Source organism: Macrobrachium nipponense, chromosome 37 (genome assembly GCF_015104395.2).
Source record: "Macrobrachium nipponense isolate FS-2020 chromosome 37, ASM1510439v2, whole genome shotgun sequence".
In the NCBI taxonomy this organism is placed as follows: Eukaryota; Metazoa; Arthropoda; class Malacostraca; order Decapoda; family Palaemonidae; genus Macrobrachium; species Macrobrachium nipponense.
In genome coordinates, this window is record NC_061097.1 from 49203603 (window position 1) to 49223602 (window position 20000).

Consider the following 20000-nt stretch of genomic DNA (forward strand, 5'->3'; position numbering starts at 1 on the left):
CAATTAAACTAACAGCCGAAGAAGTTTTTCGTTGGACGAGTGTTTTGAGTACTCGCCTACCTATTCGGTAGTCCAAGTTCGATTCTCCGCTCTCCCAACGAGGAATCAGAGGAACTTATTTCTGGTGATTAAGAATTCATTTTTCGAAATAATGTGGTTCGGCTCCCACAAAAAGCTGTGGGTCCCGTTCCTAGGTAACCAATTGATTCCTAGCCTTGTAAAAAAATATCTAATCCTTCGGGTCAGCCCTTAGGAGAGCTGTTAATCAGCTCAGTGGTCTGGTTAAACTAAGATATACTTAAACAGCTGAAGACAGTACATTTACACAAATAGCTATAGAGAGTGAATGGAAACAAACTGCTACAGATCAATGATTCTCAACCTTTTTTGACCCATGCACCTTTTCACCATTTATCAGATATCAATCACACACACACACACACACACACACCCTTTCCAAAATTGCCTACCTCAAAGGGTGCATACCAAATAATGCGCAACAAAAGACTGACACAAACGCACAAACTACCGGAGAGAAAGCCCATCGTGAGCTCTCAGTAGTATGGACCGATGCACACTGCGTTTTGTGTGATTCTAGAGCCAGTTTGAGCCTGCCAATCTGTGGTCACAATTAACCCCCCCTGAAACTCTGAAATTCCCACTTAAGGGAGAATTCCCCCCTGGTTGAGAACCACTGCAATAGAGAGAGAGAAAAAAAAATAGAGTTTATCCTAGTTTAACCAGACCACTGAGCTGATTAACAGCTTTCCTAGGGCAGGCCCGAAGGATTATATATTTTTATGTGGCTAGGAACCAATTGGTTACCTAGCAACGGGCCCCACAGCTTATAGTGGGATCTGAACCACAATATATTGAGAAATGAATTTCTAGTCACCAGAAATAAATTCCTCTGATTCCACGTTGGCAGAGCTGGGAATCGACCTACGGACTACCGAATTGGTAGACAAGCACGTAAACCACTCGTCCAACGATAGAGAAGTCTTGTATATATAAATATATATATAGACAAAATTTCTGAAAAATTTATCATATACAGCAAATGACCTAAAATAACTGTACACCGAATACCGCCTACAGCTACGCGTATCATTCCGGAATAAAAAAAAAAAAAAAAAAATACCGCGGGAATATCACCGACTCACCATGCGTAGTAAATTCGACGCGTACGTGAATGCGTAACCAAGGTGCCTTGTGCGTAACTACGCAAAAAACGAAACAGCCCAGATGTTCCATTTGAAAGAACTTTGCGGGAGGAGGGGGGCTTAAAAGACCCGAAATTATAGAATACACCCTACTACCGTTCTACGGTAATATGGCAGAACGCGCGCGCGCACCACTGGCGGATGTACACATCCGCGCGTAAATAGGTACGCATTGGGGGTGTTACGCATTACGCTCATTCGTGTGTCCGCTAATCAGGGAATACGCATCATATAGTACCGCTCTCTCTCTCTCTCTCTCTCTCTCTCTCTCTCTCTCTCTCTCTCTCTCTCTCTACGCTTCTTTTACAATAACAAGGTGATTATGATTGTAGCGCGTTGACTCTCAATTGTTTTAATTCTGCTTAGAGAGAGAGAGAGAGAGGAGAGAGAGAGAGAGAGAGAGAGAGAGAAGACGTACATTCCTGTTTAAGTTAGGAGAGCGGAGAGAAGAGGAAGAGAGACAGAGAGAGAGAGAGAGAGAGAGAGACAGAGAGAGACAGAGAGGCGTACTGTCTGTTAAGTAATTTAATGGCTGATTTGGAAGAGAGAGAGAGAGAGAGAGAGAGAGAGAGACGTACTTTCTGTTAAGTTAATTTAAGGCTGATTTGAGAGAGAGAGAGAGAGAGAGAGGAGAGAGAGAGAGAGAGAGGCGAAAATTAAAATAACCACGTAATATTTTATTGGAAATAATGTTTCTGTAACCTGAGTATTTATAATCAAACATTATCTCGATCTAATTTGACCCACATGATTCAATTCGACATACTACATCCAATAATGACATAATTATCAATATTGTTGTCATGCGCAAAAGCAACAACAGAGTTCTCCCATGCGGAATTATTATTCTGCGGTGTTGGGTTTTCGACCCGTAGACTTTTTCGAGCGGTCCAGTTTTGGGGCCGAAAAAATGTGAAGAATCTGGCACCCGGACTAAGAATACACAAACCACGTGGCCAGCCAGCAGGCTTTCCCCAGCTTTGGAAGGAATGCTGCGTTTTTTCTCTTTCTTTCTTTTTTTCGACACAACAACGACACAACAACAACAACAACCAGAGCGGCTCGGTATAAAATCAGATGGCGTAACACATTCCCATCGCACGATGGGCTTATTCTTTTACGGCTTCTTAAGCTCGCTTTAACCTCACTCTCTGTACTCGGCACATCAGAAATTCGGAGGAGCTACTTTTGAGCTAAAAACCGAGTTTTCAGGTCACAGGTCTTATTTATAAAGAGCATTCATAGCGGCCTTTCAACAATAATAATATCACTATCCTAATGATTGGATCATTATCGGCTCCAGAAATCGCCCTGGTGTGGGAACATCATTCTCTGTTCTGCAGTTCCTTACAGATATCAATACTGCATGTTCAAATAACAACATATTCACATAGCAAAGTTAAACACTTATATTTCTGGTTGCTAAATGAAGTTATATTAATAATTACATTATCAACGAATCTATGAAACCATTCAAATTAAAAATATAATTACTGATGAACGGTCGTATATATTTTCAAGTTCCTAAGACACACGGCGAGCCAAATTATTTATAAATAAAATAAAAACCCAAGGAAACAAATCAGGTTTGGTAGTCAATGTCAGTTTTTTCTTTACTTTTTTTGAAAAAAAAAAAGAAAAAAAAAACCCTTGACATTCAACACGCTGCCAATAGTAAACTCATCTTAAGATTGCTTGCTTGTTTACGTAGTGGTGTGTGTGTGTGTGTGTGTGTGTGTGTACTTTTTCCCCTGAGAGTGCACGTTTGTATACCTGCCTGATCACGTGTTGCACATGTTGCAATTGCTTTTATTGACCATGAATTACTTTCAAGTTTTCATGTTTACCCGGGGATGCTGGCATAAAACTTGTGTACTTAGAACATCCACGTATTTGCATTTCTTTTCTTTTTCTTTCTGTATCTGCGCAGCCACGTGTTTGCAATTGCTTGCATTTGCCCTTTGGAGAAAAAATGACCAAACGAGAGAAGGGTGGTTCGGTGTTACACGCTTTGGACATTTGGCAGACTGACAAATTGATCGGATTCTGGGATACAAATGGGGAGAGAGAGAGAGAGAGAGAGAGAGAGAGAGAGAGAGAGAGAGAGAGAGAGAGAGAGAGAGAGAGAGAATATCTTACCTCTGGAATAAACCCAATGAACACGAATATATATATATATATATATATATATATATATATATATATATATATATATATATATATATATACTTTTGTACAATATATTCGTTTTTGTATATATATACTAAAATACATACATAAAATAATACGGTGAGCATTATTGCTTATTTCCATATACCTTCATAAAATTGTTTATACCTGTGTATTTACGTGAAAAAACATTCATATGTGCGTGAAATACTGTACTACAAGCATTTAGTACTGCTGCTGGTCAATACATACATAAACACATGCGTACATATATATATTATATATATATATAATATATAATATATATATATATATTATAAGATATTTATATAATATATATATATACATATATATATATATATTTCATATATATATATATATATTAATATATATATATATATAGAGAGAGAGAGAGAGAGAGAGAGAGAGAGAGAGAGAGAGAGAGAGAGAGAGAGACCATTTAACCTGGTAGAGGCCATTCAAACTAAAAGCAAAACAGCTACACCTCTAAACCTCTACACCAAGGACGAACCCTTCACCAGAAAAATTACTCATCATCATAGCTTCCTATTCCTATACTGCAACACCTTCTGGATATTAAAGCTCTCTCTCTCTCTCTCTCTCTCTCTCTCTCTCTCTCTCTCTCTCTCTCCACCTAGCTAGAACTTTCACGGTTTCCCCGCTCTTTCCTGGAACTTGAAAATCTCCGTCCTTCATTCGACCTGACCTGACCGACATTCAAATGTATGAATCTTTCTTTTCACCAGAATAACCGTTTCTCAGCCCCCTACAGCATAGCTTTGTCATTCTCAGCCGTCCACCTCTCTTCCTTCAAATAAGCTGCTTTCATTACCATTTGACGTTATAGGCATTACTTAAGGTTCTTTGCAGCGTTTTCCGGCGCCCCTGTCTGCAACCCCTTTTCATTCCTTTTACTTTACCTCCATTCATATTCACTTTCTTCCATCTTGCTTTCCACCCTCTCCTAACAACTGATTCATGGTGCAACTAAGATTTACTGTACCTCCGTTCATATTCTCTTTCATCCATCTACTTTCCACCCTCTCCTAACAACTGATTCATGGTACAACTGCTTTGAGATTTTCCTCCAGTTACAGCTTTCAAACCATATTACTGTCAGTTTCCGTTCCAGCGCTGAATGATCTCATACGTCCCAGTTCTTGGCCTTTGGCCTAAATTCTATATTCTATTCTATTAGGTTTTGACACAAGCAATTCTCTTATACACGGGAAAACTGCCTTAACATTACACTTAACACTATAAAATACACAGACAGGCTAGAAAACAAGGCGTGATGTGACCTCCAGCTTACTCGGGACGCGTGCAATATTTTCCCCTCATGCAAAAGTTGTAAACATTATATTCCTAATTTACCGTGAAGTGGCCTTCGTAATTAATACTCATACTTAGCACAACTCATACTCAACCACAAGGATCAAATAAAGAGGAGACACATTTAACATGTTCATATATTCTCAGTCATAAGTGGAAACAGAACAATCGCACAGAAACAGCCTAGATTCAGCAAACAAAATCATTTCAAACCTGCTAAAATCTATGGCCAAATAGAGCGTTGCTTCACCAACGAAAATTAAAATAACCACGCGATATTTTATTAGAAATAATGTTTCTGTGCTGTTTAACATACACATTATTTATATTCTACATTTTCATTCTAATAAATAAATTACAAATATCCTATTCTAAAATTCCTGCATCTTTAACTCAGCGCGAAATGCCTTTTTCAGAACTTTCTAAGCTCTTCTTCCATAGGCCTTTCCTACACCCCCAACAAGAACGGCAACAAAAACAACAAAGCAGTTTGTAGGCTTTCTCCCCGAGAAAGCAAAAATACTGATAAATGTTCACATACAACTTTAAAGCCATAAGAGTGAAGCTTCCCTACAAGGGCCATGTTAGACATTTTCTCATTCAAAAGTCAAGTATATCTGAGTTTAACCAGACCACTGAGCTCATTAACAGCTCTCCTAGTTGCTGGCTCGAAGGATTAGATTTTTTTTACCTGGCTAGGAACCAATTGGTTACTTAGCAACGGGACCTACAGCTTACTGTGGGATCCGAACCACATTATATCGAGAAATGAATTTCTAAACACAAGAAATAAATTCCCCTGATTCCACATTGGCAGAGCGGGGAAGCGAACTAGGACTACCAAATCGGCAGGCGAGCACGTAACCCACTAATCCATCGAGGAACTATTCTCTAATTTAAAAAGGCCATGACCGTCCAAAGTGAAAGTTTAGAACCTCAAAGGTTTCAAAGAAACCACATATAGAAATGGGTGATTAGTACAGATATCTCCGATTAAAACTGCTCATGATCGAAGAGAAGGCAATATGTTAGCAATGAAGAAGTGAGGCACCGAGAGAGGCACAAAATAATCATGCTTTCAGGTACTAGTAGCTTCTTCAGTCCATTATCCTGCAAGTAATGCTGCCAGTATGAGGAAAACAGAGAAGAAGATGATGGATGTAGCAGAAATGAGAATGTTGAGATGGATGTCGGGAGTAACAAGGGAAGATAGGAGAGGAACATCATGTTGGAAGAGATAAGATGGAAATGGAAGTGCGGGGTAGAAGGAAGAAGGGAAGACCAAGAAAGAGATGGCGTGATTTGTAGGGGAAGATATGTTATGGAAAGGTATTGACGAGAACGATGCACAGGACAGAAATTGATGGAGACGACTCATTCACAACGGCGACCCCATATAAAAATGGGTTTAAGCTGGGAAGAAGAAGAAGAAGAATGCTGATATTATTATTATTATTATTATTATTATTATTATTATTATTATTATTGAGAAGATGAACCCTGATCATATGAAACACCACCCCCCCCTAGGGGCCACTGACTTAAAATTCAAGCTTCGAAAGAATATGGTGCTCATTAGGAAGAAGTAAGAAATCAATTAATAATTGGATAAAAATGTATTTAAAAAGCAAGGAGAATATTACAGTAGATTTACATCAACCTTGCATTTGATGTCTAGGCCAGTCCCTTGCGACGCTCCTGATTGGCTGTTGATAAGCCAATCACAGGGCTGGAAACTCAGTCTCTCTCGAGATTTTACGTGGGTAGGATCTATGTTCCACCTCTTCTGAGGGATACTTTTGAAAGATGTATCCCTCAGGAAAGGTGGCACATACATCCTGCTTATGTGAACATTCGAGGGAGACTGAGAGTTTTCAGCCCTGTGATTGGCTTATCAACAGCCAATCAGGAGCGTCGTAAGGGACTGGCCTAGACATCAACTGAACTTTCGAAGTTCCAGTTGGACGACCGAAATATCGTAATATACAAATTTGGCCAAAGGCCAAACGCTGGGACCTATGAGGTCATTCAGCGCTGAACGGGGAAATTGAGAGTGACAGAGCAGCAGGGCTTGAAAGGTGTAACAAGAGGAAAACTTCAAAGCAGTTGCACTACGAAACAAGCGTTAGGAGAGGGTTGGATAGCAAGACGGAAGAAAGAGAATATGAACGGGGGTACAGTCAAAGGAATGAAAGGGGTTGCAGCCAGAGGTCGAAGGGACGCTGCAAAGAACTTTAAGTAATACCTAGAGTGCACGACACCCTCAAAAGGAGACTGTTTCACACCAAAGGGGTAAGGAATAAACACAAGTGCTCATATTCATAAAAGTAAATGGAAAAAATAATAATGCAGGTTGATGTACAAATTCATTCAGGAGCCACGGGACCCTTGGGTCTCTCCTATGCAGTGACCCGCGAGGGATTTTAGTTTTATGTTTTTTGCGGTCATCCCCAACGGGCTTGTACTACTACACACGCCGCAAAGGTGGATACATACAGGGTTAAAGCCCCTTGGGGGTTTTAACCCTCTTTCCCAGGAGTTCTTCATAGTGTAATGACAGGAAAATATATGTTACATAGTTTGCAAGAGGGCTTGGTGACAGGCGAGCTACAGAGAAGCTATAGTCTGAACTAGTACTACTACTATACAAGCCCCAAGGTGCACTGAATCGACCACCTGTCGCATCATCATATGAAATCTTTGGATAATATCAGTGACAAAATACGTCTCTTGGAGCCGAGAACTATACTCTGTTTTTTTCCATCTGTCCACCCGCCTGTGGTGTTTGCGTATGGTAACGCTGCGTCCCGGGTTTTAGATATATAGTTACGCTGTGTAAGTTTTAGGTAAATAAAAGGATATCTGGGTGTACATTTGCAACCGAAAAGTGTTTTAATAATTTACTGTATGTGAATTATACCGTTAATATTCGAAAGAGGATATTGGTATTATTGTTGAATGTACGCTGAATGTACCTCTCTAAAGCCCGGGACGCAGTGTTACCATACGCAAACACCACAGGTGGGTGGACAGATGGAAAAAAACGAGTATAGCTCTAGTAGTTGCAAAGGCAAAGGCGCACAGTTAGGAAATAATCTATTTCACGTCTCTCACTTTGCATAATAACAGCGGTAGCGGTAGTTAAAGATAAACCAGGAAAGAGCAGGTGAAACTGTAGTTGTCAGAATATACTGAATGCATTAAAAGACAGTATTACTTGTTTCTTTGTTTGTATGGTGCTTTTACGTTGCACGGAACCAGTGGTTATTCAGCAACGGGACCAACGGCTTTACGTGACTTCCGAACCACGTCGAGACTGAGCTTCTACCACCAGAAATACACAATCTCTAACCCCTCAATGGAATTCCCGAGAATCGAACTCGCGGCCACCGAAGTGGCAGGCCAAGACCAAACTTGATCACGCCACTGAGGCGCTCAAGACAGTATTACACATATCATTATAGACAGTGCTGTGAGGAGACCGGCAGTTGAAGGACAATGAAAGGTATAGCAGCAGCATCAATAGGAGGAGGAGGAGGAGGAGGAGGAGGAGGAGGAGGAGGAGGATTAGTAGCAGAAGTTGTTGTTGTTGTTGTTGTAACAGCAGCAACAGCAACAATCTGAAAACAAAGAAAGTGCAAGAATGAGTGGCATTCTCCACCTTGCGCAGACCTCCCGATCTAGCGCACATGTTCACGTTTGAAACAAAACAATTTGGCACGGTGCCGTCCCTCCCCCCTTCCAACAGAATTCGTTTTCCCACTCTAACACCCTCCCCCCTACCATTCCCCTCCCCTTTCCCATGCAGTCCAGGGCATCACCGCCCCCGCGCCAAAGGGGGTACGAAATACGCCACAACAACAAAAATGCCCGGCGGAATGCCACATATGGCCACGCCGAATACCACCAAATGACTTTAGGTATGTTTGGCAAGGGCTTGCCTTGGGACCTTTGTTGCATTCGTCCTTTGGAGTTGGCGCATATTTTACTATTTTACACGAGTCTTTCCCTGAAATATTGCTTCTGCTTCTTTCTTTAGCTTGATTCTTTACAAATCGTGCAGTTTTTTTCGTCACCTGGGTCTCTTGAACTTATTGTAAAAATTAGCAGCAAGATACTTTTATCGGTGCCTGTACTCTAATTTATTCTTTGCAAAGATGTCTTACGTAATTGGGTCCTTTAATTAGAGATGTCTAAAAAAAAACTGTTCTCTTAACGTAGGGAAAGGTCAATTCATTAAATTGTAAGCAATGTATTTGTTTTAAAAGCCTCTGCTATTTCATCCCTTGTGATAAACTTCCGGTACTGAGTATCTCTACTAATTCATGCCTTGGTACTTTTTTTAAAATAAGTAAATTAATTAATTAATTTAAAAATTCATCTATTTGAACTGCTCCATTAAATTTAACACCGTACAAAATATTTGCGTGACATTCAAAACTTACAGAAAGAAAAACGCGTACGACACAAGAACAGTCAAGGTGCAGAGTAGAGAGCTGAATGAATTTGAAATATGTGCGACAGAAATAAAAAGCAACGTATAATGTTGCATATAACCATCAACAATGACCGGTAGCGTTCTAGTTGCTCACCAGATGCGGTAGAGTGAGGATGCGTCCGATGGCTCCGGAAAGCGCAGCCAGATGCACGAAACATGTCTAACTTTAACCTTCAATAAAATCAAAACTACTGAGGCTAGAGGGCTGCAATTTGGTAAGATTGATGACTGGAGGGTGGATGATCAAAGTACCGATTTGCAGCCCTCTGGCCTCAGTAGCTTTTTTTTTTTTTCGACGGCGGACAGAATAAAGTGCAGATGGACGGACGTACATACAAAGTCGGCACAATAGTTTTCTTTTACGGGAAGCTAAAAAAAAAAAGGGGGGGGGGGTTATTATAAAAAAAAAACAATGCAAAATAAAATTTAAGTTACATAAAAGGCAAGTTCTTTTTCGGTCATGAGTCTAAAGAATAAAGTAGGTAAGTACTTTAATGATTCCTTAAGGTCGCTTGACTGACAGATAAAAAAAGATATCAACAATAAACGATAAAAATAAAATCAAAGTTACCCAAAGGGTAAAATTCTTTTTCATTCATGAATGTTAAGAATAAATAGGTCAAAGAGGATCATATAAGTCCTGGGACGAATATTGTATTTCCACCATTATTTCAGATCAGTTGACAGACTGATTGGAATAAATTTATTTCAATACTCATCAAACGATTATTGTCCTAAAATTGCAACAAACATTAATGGAAAAGGGTATATTCATCAGTGATAGCAACGCCCCTTGCTCCTTTTTAGTTTTGTTTGTTTGTTTGTATGGTGTTTTTACGTTGCATGGAACCGGTGGTTATTCAGCAACGGGACCAACGGCTTTGCGTGACTTCCGAACCAAGTCGAGAGTGAACTTCTATCACCAGAAATACGCATCTCTAACCCCTCAATGGAATGCCCGAGAATCGAACTCGCTGTCACCGAGGTGGCAGGCCAAGACCATACCGATCACGCCACGGGATCTCTCTCTCTCTTCTCTCTCTCTCTCTCTCTCTCTCTCTTTAACTATTGGGATGACTATGTGTTTGACCGTCTAAACTTTTTCTCTCCGCCCTCTGATCTTGAAATCTACTGAGGCTGCAAATCAGAATGTTGATAATCCAGACTCCCATCATCACAAAAACCAAATTGTAGCCCTTATGCCCAAGGGCTGTGGCTGACAGTTTCTTGGGCCGCGGCTGAGTTTTACGGGCTGTGGCTGAGTTTCATACAGCATTATACAAAAAAAAGTAACATATCTGAGATAAGGTCGGTTCGATCCTAGATATTTCGGGACATTTTCGGGACATATTAAATGACCATTTTCTCCATGGGGAAGGGGAAGAGGAGAGAGAGAGAAAGGGAGAGAGAATAATCTGTTCGTATTACCAAGTCCTTTCGAAAGTAAAAAATAATAAATGTTATTATACGAAATCTAAAACAAAAATAATACATTAATATACTTATACACAACACATACAGCCATGTATATGTGCGCGTGTCTGTGTATGTGCATATACGATGATGATATGGATATGTACATATTAATGTGTTATGGTTAAAACAAAAGTAATGTGTTATGGTTAAAACAAAAGTAATGTGTTATAGTTAAAACAAAAGTAAAGCTAAAATTACAAACACTTAAAACAAATAGACAAGCAATACTACAAGAACCACCATAATAAAGACGAATGGAGGAGGAGGAGGAGGACCTTCAACTCACCAAAAAAGGAGCATCGCAAAAAGGCAAGATGCGACTCACGAAAATATGTGGGATCGGTTATATAAAGATTCTCTATGGTGACAATAAGCTGTGCTTTGCAGGGGGCCAATGTGAGGGGACGGTGAAGCCTCCGAAACTTTGCAGAGAGAGAGAGAGAGAGAGAGAGAGAGAGAGAGAGAGAGAGAGAGAGAGAGATGAGGGGCAATGAAGCCTCGTAAACTTTGCACAGAGAGAGAGAGAGAGAGAGAGAGAGAGAGAGAGAGAGAGATGAGGGGACAATGAAGCCTCCGAAACTTTGCAGAGAGAGAGAGAGAGAGAGAGAGAGAGAGAGAGAGAGAGAGAGAGGATAATGTTAGCGAGACAGGAGGCAGGGAGAATTACCTTACGAGTCATATAATAAAGGTTACATAGTAATGAGTATGAGTAAAGGAGAGTAAACGTTTTATGCACTTTCACGAAATAAGCGTTCTACTGTCTGAATGAGATAACAGTATGAATTATACTTACAAATCTGTACATGTAAAAACTTCCCGAATTCAACTTCCCGAATTCTTCACACTTTTCGCTTACTCGGGGAGTAAGCCTACAAATTACTTTGTTGGTGTTGCTGTTCTTGTGGGGGGGTTAGGAAAGGTCTATGCAAAAGAGCCTAAAAAGGTCTGAATAAGGTGTTTCTCGTTGAGTTAAAGATACAGGCATTTTAGGATAGGATATTTATGATTATTTATGAGAATGAAAATGTAAAAAAATAAACAGTACAGAAAAATTATTTCTCATAAAACATAACGTATTTAGTTTCATTTTCGTTGGTGAAACAACGCTCTATTCGACAGTAGATTTTATAGCACCCACCCAGCGTAAGCTGGAGGTCGGATCCACATTAGGATTCGAACCCGCATCTAGAATATCAGAACGAGGACACGTTGCCAAACTGACCAAATACATATTGCCTTACCTAACTTGGTCTTATATGAAATGACCTGACATGACCTCACCAAATCTTATCCCACTTTTTCAAACCTAATCTAACTGTACCTAACATTACAACATTTTATCTTTCACAACCATTCAACGATTTTTTTCTCTTCATTTATTGCAAAACTTTGGAATTCTCTTACTACTTTGGTTTTTCCCGCCCTGTAAAACCTCTCCTACTATATAATGGCAGATCCATCGCTTCCGTCATGGTTGACTTCGTCCTTTATATTTTCCTGTTATATTTTTCTTTGGGCCTGGGCTACAATATGACATTAGGTTGGCGGCCAATTTATCTATCATCTATTCCTACCTATATATATATATATATATATATATATATATATATATATATATATATATATATAAATTATATATATATAGATATATATTATTATATAATAATATATATATTTGATATTTTTTAATATATATATTAGATTATATATTATATACGAATATAGATAGATAGATATATATATATATATATATATATATATATATATATATACTATATATATATATATATATATATATATATATTATATATATATATATATATACATACATACATAACATACATTACATATATATATATATATATATATATATATATATATATATATATTATATATATATATATATATATATATATGCGCGCGCGTTATGGATACCCTAATTTTAATTTACCTTACCACACGTAAGTCATGTCACACTGAAACTTAAACCTTCCCTAGCTAGAGCCAGAGTCGACGTGAACGCATAAAATACAAATTTCCAATTAATTTGGCGGCCGACTGATGGAAGACGTCTACGTAATCCTATTTCCAACAGCAATTTCTCAATAAATACGATAAAATCTGGCGTCGCTTCTTCAGGAATGCACAAATGCATAACCAGTTCTTTGTCACATCTGAAATCTGCAGAACTGGCTACCTGGTCACGTGACAACACAAGAGCTTAAATTTAGGCTTTTGAATTCAATACAGAATTTAGGCAAAAGGCCTGAAGCGCTGAGACCTATGAGGTCATTCAGCGATGAAACTGAAATTGACAGTAAAAAGGTTTGAAATGTGTAACGGGATGAAAACCTCTCGGTTACACTATGAATCAATTGTTGGGAGAGGGTGGAAAGTAAGATGGAAGAAAGAGAATATGAATGGAGGTACAATAAAAGGAACTAAAGGGGTTGCAGCTAGGGACCGAAGGCACGCTGCAAAGAACCTTAAGTAATGCCTACAGTGCTCCGCATGAGGTATTTCTTCAGTATTATACATTTCAGCTTATTAATTTGTCTTAATTGTCCACTTTTATTTTCCTATAATCTTTATTACTTATTTTAAATAGGCATTTCTTCTTTCTTGCCCTTTTCAGACTTATTCTTAACTGTCAACACTTATTTTTTACTTTCTTTTCTTGTTTATTACTTATCTTAAGTAGGCCTTTCTTCTTTCTTGCCGCTTCAGACTTAATTAGTCTTAATTCTGTCTACATTTAATCTTTCTCTTTATCTCTATTTTCTTTTCTTGTTGCTTACTTATTTCAAATAGGCGTTTCTTCTTTCTTGCCATTTCCGACTTAGTCTTAATTCTGTCTACACATTTCGACTTGCTCTTATTTTTCTTATTTTCTTGTCTTATTTTGAAAGGGTTCTTCTTCTTCCTTGCTGTTTCTGACTTAATTCGTCTTAATTCTACTTACATTTAATCTCCATCATATATCTATTTCATTTTACTGTTGATTCCATTTGACTTCGACATCTGTGTAAAACCAAGGCAGTTCCACGGGTTCTTGCGTTGTACGATAAGAATTTAAGCAATACCACCAATAACAGTAACGTCAACTTCAATAATAATGAAATCAAGAACTACAACAACAATAACAACCCTTGTTGCCGTTTCCAACCCGTCTTAAACAATAACCTATCTTTTAATTGGACGCAGATGTCCCATTTCGATAACATTCCGTACCCACTATGCGATAGTATCGTATGATATAGCTCGCACGTACCCACAATCTCATGGTTAATATAGTGTTACCCCCTTCCATACTCCGCCCCCCCCCCCCCCACCCCCTAAACTCCACCTTGTCTTCCGTGGTTTTTATTTCCATTTTTCTGTTGTCGTTGAAAAAAGGGGTTGTTCTAACAACCACAACGTCAATCTTGATATGGTTGGGAGGGGTCTCATTTGTTCAAGCTTATTATGATTTGCTTGTTGCCTGTTTGTTTGTTTGTTCGTTTGTGTGTGAAATAGGATGACTTACTTTCTCTCTCTCTCTCTCTCTCTCTCTCTCTCTCTCTCTCTCTCTCTCTCTCATACAATGACCTCGAGAAACTGACTTTATGAATATGTCAGATGGAAGAGTTCAAATTAATCCCCCCCCTTCTCTCTCTCTCTCTCTCTCTCTCTCTCTCTCTCTCTCTCTCTCTGCCATGGATCTTCATGACGTATATGGTAGCACACTCGCCTTGCCTGCGAGAGTCCCGGAGTTCGATCCCGGCCGTACTATATGAAAAACAAGTTCTACCTCTCTTGACATAAGCAGTGCGCAGAGAGAGAGAGAGAGAGAGAGAGAGAGAGAGAGAGAGAGAGAGAGAGAGAGAGAGATGAGACTTCGACGAGATAATGCTGACCCTACAGGGGAGGAACCTTATACAGCAGATAGTCTCTTCTTCTGTGTATTCATGTATATAGGCATATATAAAATATAAAAGTGCATATGCATATACACCTAAGCTCGTGCGTGTATATTGTATATTGGGGTGTATGACCCACCAGATAATACACCTCGATACTGCCTGCACAGAGACAATTGTACAGAGGACGGAAGCGAACTTCGCATAACGAGATTTGTTCACGAGCCATGACAACCCAATCGGCACGGAGCAGTTTCTCGAGACATCAATTATAGCGGTTTAAGAAAATCGTTAAAATGGATTCGTTTGTTGTGATCAAATTTTTGGAGCCTTTCAATTGGTGGCCTTTACTTCGGACAATACTACTTTACTTCATCTACATAAACTACTACAACTACTACTACTACTACTACTACTACTGCTAATAAGACGACGGTCATGACTCCTACTAATATCATTGCTTATTCCAATAATAATAATAATAATAATAATAATAATAATAATAATTAATATTCTGTGCACTTCGCACAGAACAGTACAAAAAGAGCATGATTCAGTGGCAAAAGCCCTCCACTGGAGCCTGTGCAAGAAACATCAGCTACCTTGCAGTAATAAGTGGTACGAGCACCAACCTGAGGAGTGATAGAAAAACGATCAGGCAAAGATCCTCTGGGACTATGGTATCAGAACGGATAGGGTGATACGTGCAAATAGACCAGACGTGACGTTGATTGACAAAATCAAGAAGAAAGTATCACTCATTGATGTCGCAATACCATGGGACACCAGAGTTGAAGAGAAAGAGAGGGAAAAAAATGGATAAGTATCAAGATCTGAAAATAGAAATAAGAAGGATATGGGATATGCCAGTGGAAATCGTACCCATAATCATAGGAGCACTAGGCACGATCCCAAGATCCCTGAAAAGGAATCTAGAAAAACTAGAGGCTGAAGTAGCTCCAGGTCTCATGCAGAAGTGTGTGTATCCTAGAAACGGCACACATATAAGAAAAGTTGATGGACTCCTAAGGAGGCAGGATGCAACCCGGAACCCCACACTATAAATACCACCCAGTCGAATTAGAGGACTGTGATAGAGCAAAAAAAAAAAAAAAAAAAAAAAAAAAAAAAAAAAAAAAAAAAATAATAATAATAATAATAATATAACGACGATCATGAATCCTATTACTATCACTGCTTATTTTTATAATTATGACAATACTACCAGCTTAATAAATTATTACAGCTTATTTCTATAATGAAGAAATCTACGATCATGAAAATAATACCTCCCGTAACAAAACAAAACAAATAAAAATAAAAATAAAATACTTCTACCATTATCCCTAATTACCCTTCCCATTACGTTATTAATATGAATAAGATTTAAAAGAAAACAAAACCAATAGCATAACATTTTCCAAAAAATTACAAGACCTACAGGACTGAAAAAAATCAAAGAATCACCATAAAATCGTAAAAACGCAAAAGTAATAATGTAAAGACTATGCGCAGTACTTACAAGGCGTGATCATACATCCAGCTTATTCGAGGCGTGTGCTAGAATCTACGGCCAAACAGTGCGTTGTTTCACCAACAAAAATTAAAATAAATATGCTATATTTTTTTAGAAATAATTGTTCTGTACTGATTAACATGCACACTATTTATTCTTCTACATTTTCACTCTAATAAAGAAATCCTAAATATCCTATCCTAAAATTCCTGTATCTTTAACTCAACGAGAAGTACCTATTTCAGATCTTTTTAGGCTCTTCCATAGACCTTTCCTATCCCCCCAACAAAAACAAGAACAAAAACAAAGTAATTTGTTGGCTTACTCACCGAGAAAGCGAAAATATAATACGGAGCCAGAACAAGGAAGTCAAACTAGCGAGAATAATAAGAGGATACACCAGACTACATACAAGGCGTTTGAGTAGAGAACCTTCGGATAGAAATATGAAAATAGGAGTCGGCAGAAATAATTACATATTTCTGGTCAGTTCAAAGGAGCGTCATACAATTCAGTTTAGATGAATAATAAGGAAGTAATGAGCATGAAAACTGACAGAAGTAAATCAGAGAGCAATGTGTCCTAAGGAAAGCAAATGAAATGTCACAAAAACCTTTATGATGAAAATAAAAAAAATATTTATAAAAATACCATAAATCCAATAAATAATAATAATAATAATAATAATAATAATAATAATAATAATAATAATAATAATAATAATAATTAACAAACTGAAAAATTAATCTTTAAAATATATTTAGGATAAAATAAATTCATGAAAATGCCATAAATAATAATAATAATAATAATAATAATAATAATAATAATAATAATAATAATAATAATAATATCTTCGAGATTGAAAAAAATAAATAAAAACATTAAAATAAAGAGAAAAATGAAATAAAAAGAACAACCTCTGGAAACCCTTCCAGATTCCAGACCGAACGCCTAGCATATCCAGACGACGTTGACCGTCATCTGGAAACCTGCCTGATGACCTCTGGTATTCAGAACGCTGGATTCCTGTCTATTTATTTTTTTCCATTGCAAAAAAAAAAAAAAAAAAAAAAAAAAAAAAAAAAAAAAAAAGGGAAAATAAAATTCTTGAAAGAGGGCCAGAACAAAAAATAAAAACGAAATGAATGTCTATTCGCTGGTAGAAATTATAGTCATTTTAGAGCAGTCAAGTGGTCCGTGGAACTTTCAGTTATGGTGACATTCCAGACAGCGCTTACTGTGTTACGCCTCCGCATGTCTCTGAGTGCACGCATGCACGCACGGACACACGCACTATACACACACACACACACACACACACACACACACACACATATATATATATATATAATATATATATATATATATATATATATAATATATATACTATATTATATATATTGTGTATCTGTTACATATATATATATCAATTACATACAAATGATAGTTAGACGAATATAGATAAATGGGTACAAATTATACATATAAAGATAGATATATGAATATAAATCACACATTTCCCTATATATATATATATATATATATATATATATATATATATATATATATATATATGTAAATATATAAATTTTTTCCCTAAAATCAAATAGCCACCATGTACTGTATAATTCCTACGGTTAAGAAGGAATGAAACGCTGTTTCTCTCGCTAGAGAGGTAGATGACTTCAAACATACGATGGCAATACGCAGTCCAGAGTATAAATATGAGAAAAGCACCAGATTTACCTCTTGGAAACCTGCAGACTATGGGAAAATATGGGAATAAGAATTAGGAGAATCTTAACGCCTGGCAATAATGCGTGTAATCTAAAAAGTAAAAAATAAACACATTATCTATATATACTATATATGTGCGTATATATACATATATATAAATACACACTTATATTGCATGCATAAACATATGTATATATACAATACATACATAAACATATGTATATATACATACATACATTTACATATATGTATATATATAGAATATATATATATATATATATATATATATATATATATACTATATTATATAATATATATATATATATGTATGTATACATATATATATATATATATATATATATATATAGTATACTATATATATATATATAATATATATATATATATATATATCGAGCTACAATGTCCTTTAATATCTAATTCGCTCTACCTCGGAATTAATATATTTTCATATATGCTTAACCGAAGGGGAATTTTTTCTCGATAATAGACTTGCCTGGACCAGGGCGCGAACCTATGGATCTTTCAAACCCAGGAACGTCAGTGAAGCTTTATCCTACTACACCACCTCTCGCGGTGGTGTAGTAGGATAAAGCTTCACTGACGTTCCTGGGTTTGTAAGGATCATAGGTTCGCGCCCCGATCTAGGCAAGTCTATTATCGAGAAAAAATTCCCCTTCGGTTAAGCATATATGAAAAATATATTAATTCCGAGGTAGAGCGAATTAGATATTAAAGGACATTGTAGCTCGATATATGTATATGAATCACGGAAATGTGATATGACTTATATATATATTATATATATATATATATATATATATTTATATATATATATATATATATATAGATACACATTCATATACATATATATATATCTATATCATATATACATATATATATATAATTATATATATACATACATATAATCACGATGGAAAATAAAAAAAAACAAATACATGAGGTTTCACGGGGCAACATCTGCCATTTTCAATCAAGTAAGAAGCACCAATCACAGTAGCAACCTTTGATGCTTCACAAAAGGTCAAAGGTCATAATATAAACTGCAGCAGAAGCTTCTCTAAATAAGACTAACTAGAAGGCTCACGAAAACCGGATGAGGCTGACCATATCATTCTGGAACCCATTTTAAAGAAAACTCTTCTCTTTTATTTTATTATTATTTTTTATGTTTATTATTATTTTTTATGTTTTAATGTTTTATTTTTATTATCATTATTATGTTACTAATGAACGCCATATCCATTAATTGTCTGGTATTTAGAAACAGCATGTATAAATAGGTCTCCTGTATATATAAATATAAATAAATATAAATATATATATATATATATATATATATATATATATATATCATATATATATATATATATACATATATATATATATATATATATATATATATATATATATATATATATACGTACAAATATATATATATATATATATATATTATAGTATATATATAGATATATACATATATATATACGTATTATATATATTATATAAAATTATATATATATGTATATATATATATATATATATATATATATATAATATATATAATATATATATATATATATATATATATATATATATATATATATACATATATATATATATTATATATATATTCAAGTATAAATCCTCATGCAAACCGAAAAAAAAATAGGAAATCTTTATTTTAACCATCTCAAATCTCTGATTGCCTCGTATAATAGTAGGCCCCCCCCCAGGAGTAGAGAGAGAGAGGAGAGAGAGAGAGTAAATAGTAGGCCCCAGGAGAGAGAGAGAGAGAGAGAGAGAGAGAGAGAGAGAATACAAACCCTCTACTACTCCTGTTTTTTTCTTTTAAATAATAATGAGGGTGGGGGGGGGGGGGGGGGGGGAGGTGGTGGTCCTCTGACCGGGCTTCTCTGGAACCCGGTAATTGAGGAGAGGGTCTGACTCGGCGTCCAGGTGCAAAGCCCTCATTACCAGGGCTACTGGATCGACCTTACATGCACGCTACCTGCTACCTGTTGATGGTACCCCTGTTGTACGCTTTTGTCTCATTTTCCTTCTCTATTACTCCTTCCCTTTTTTTT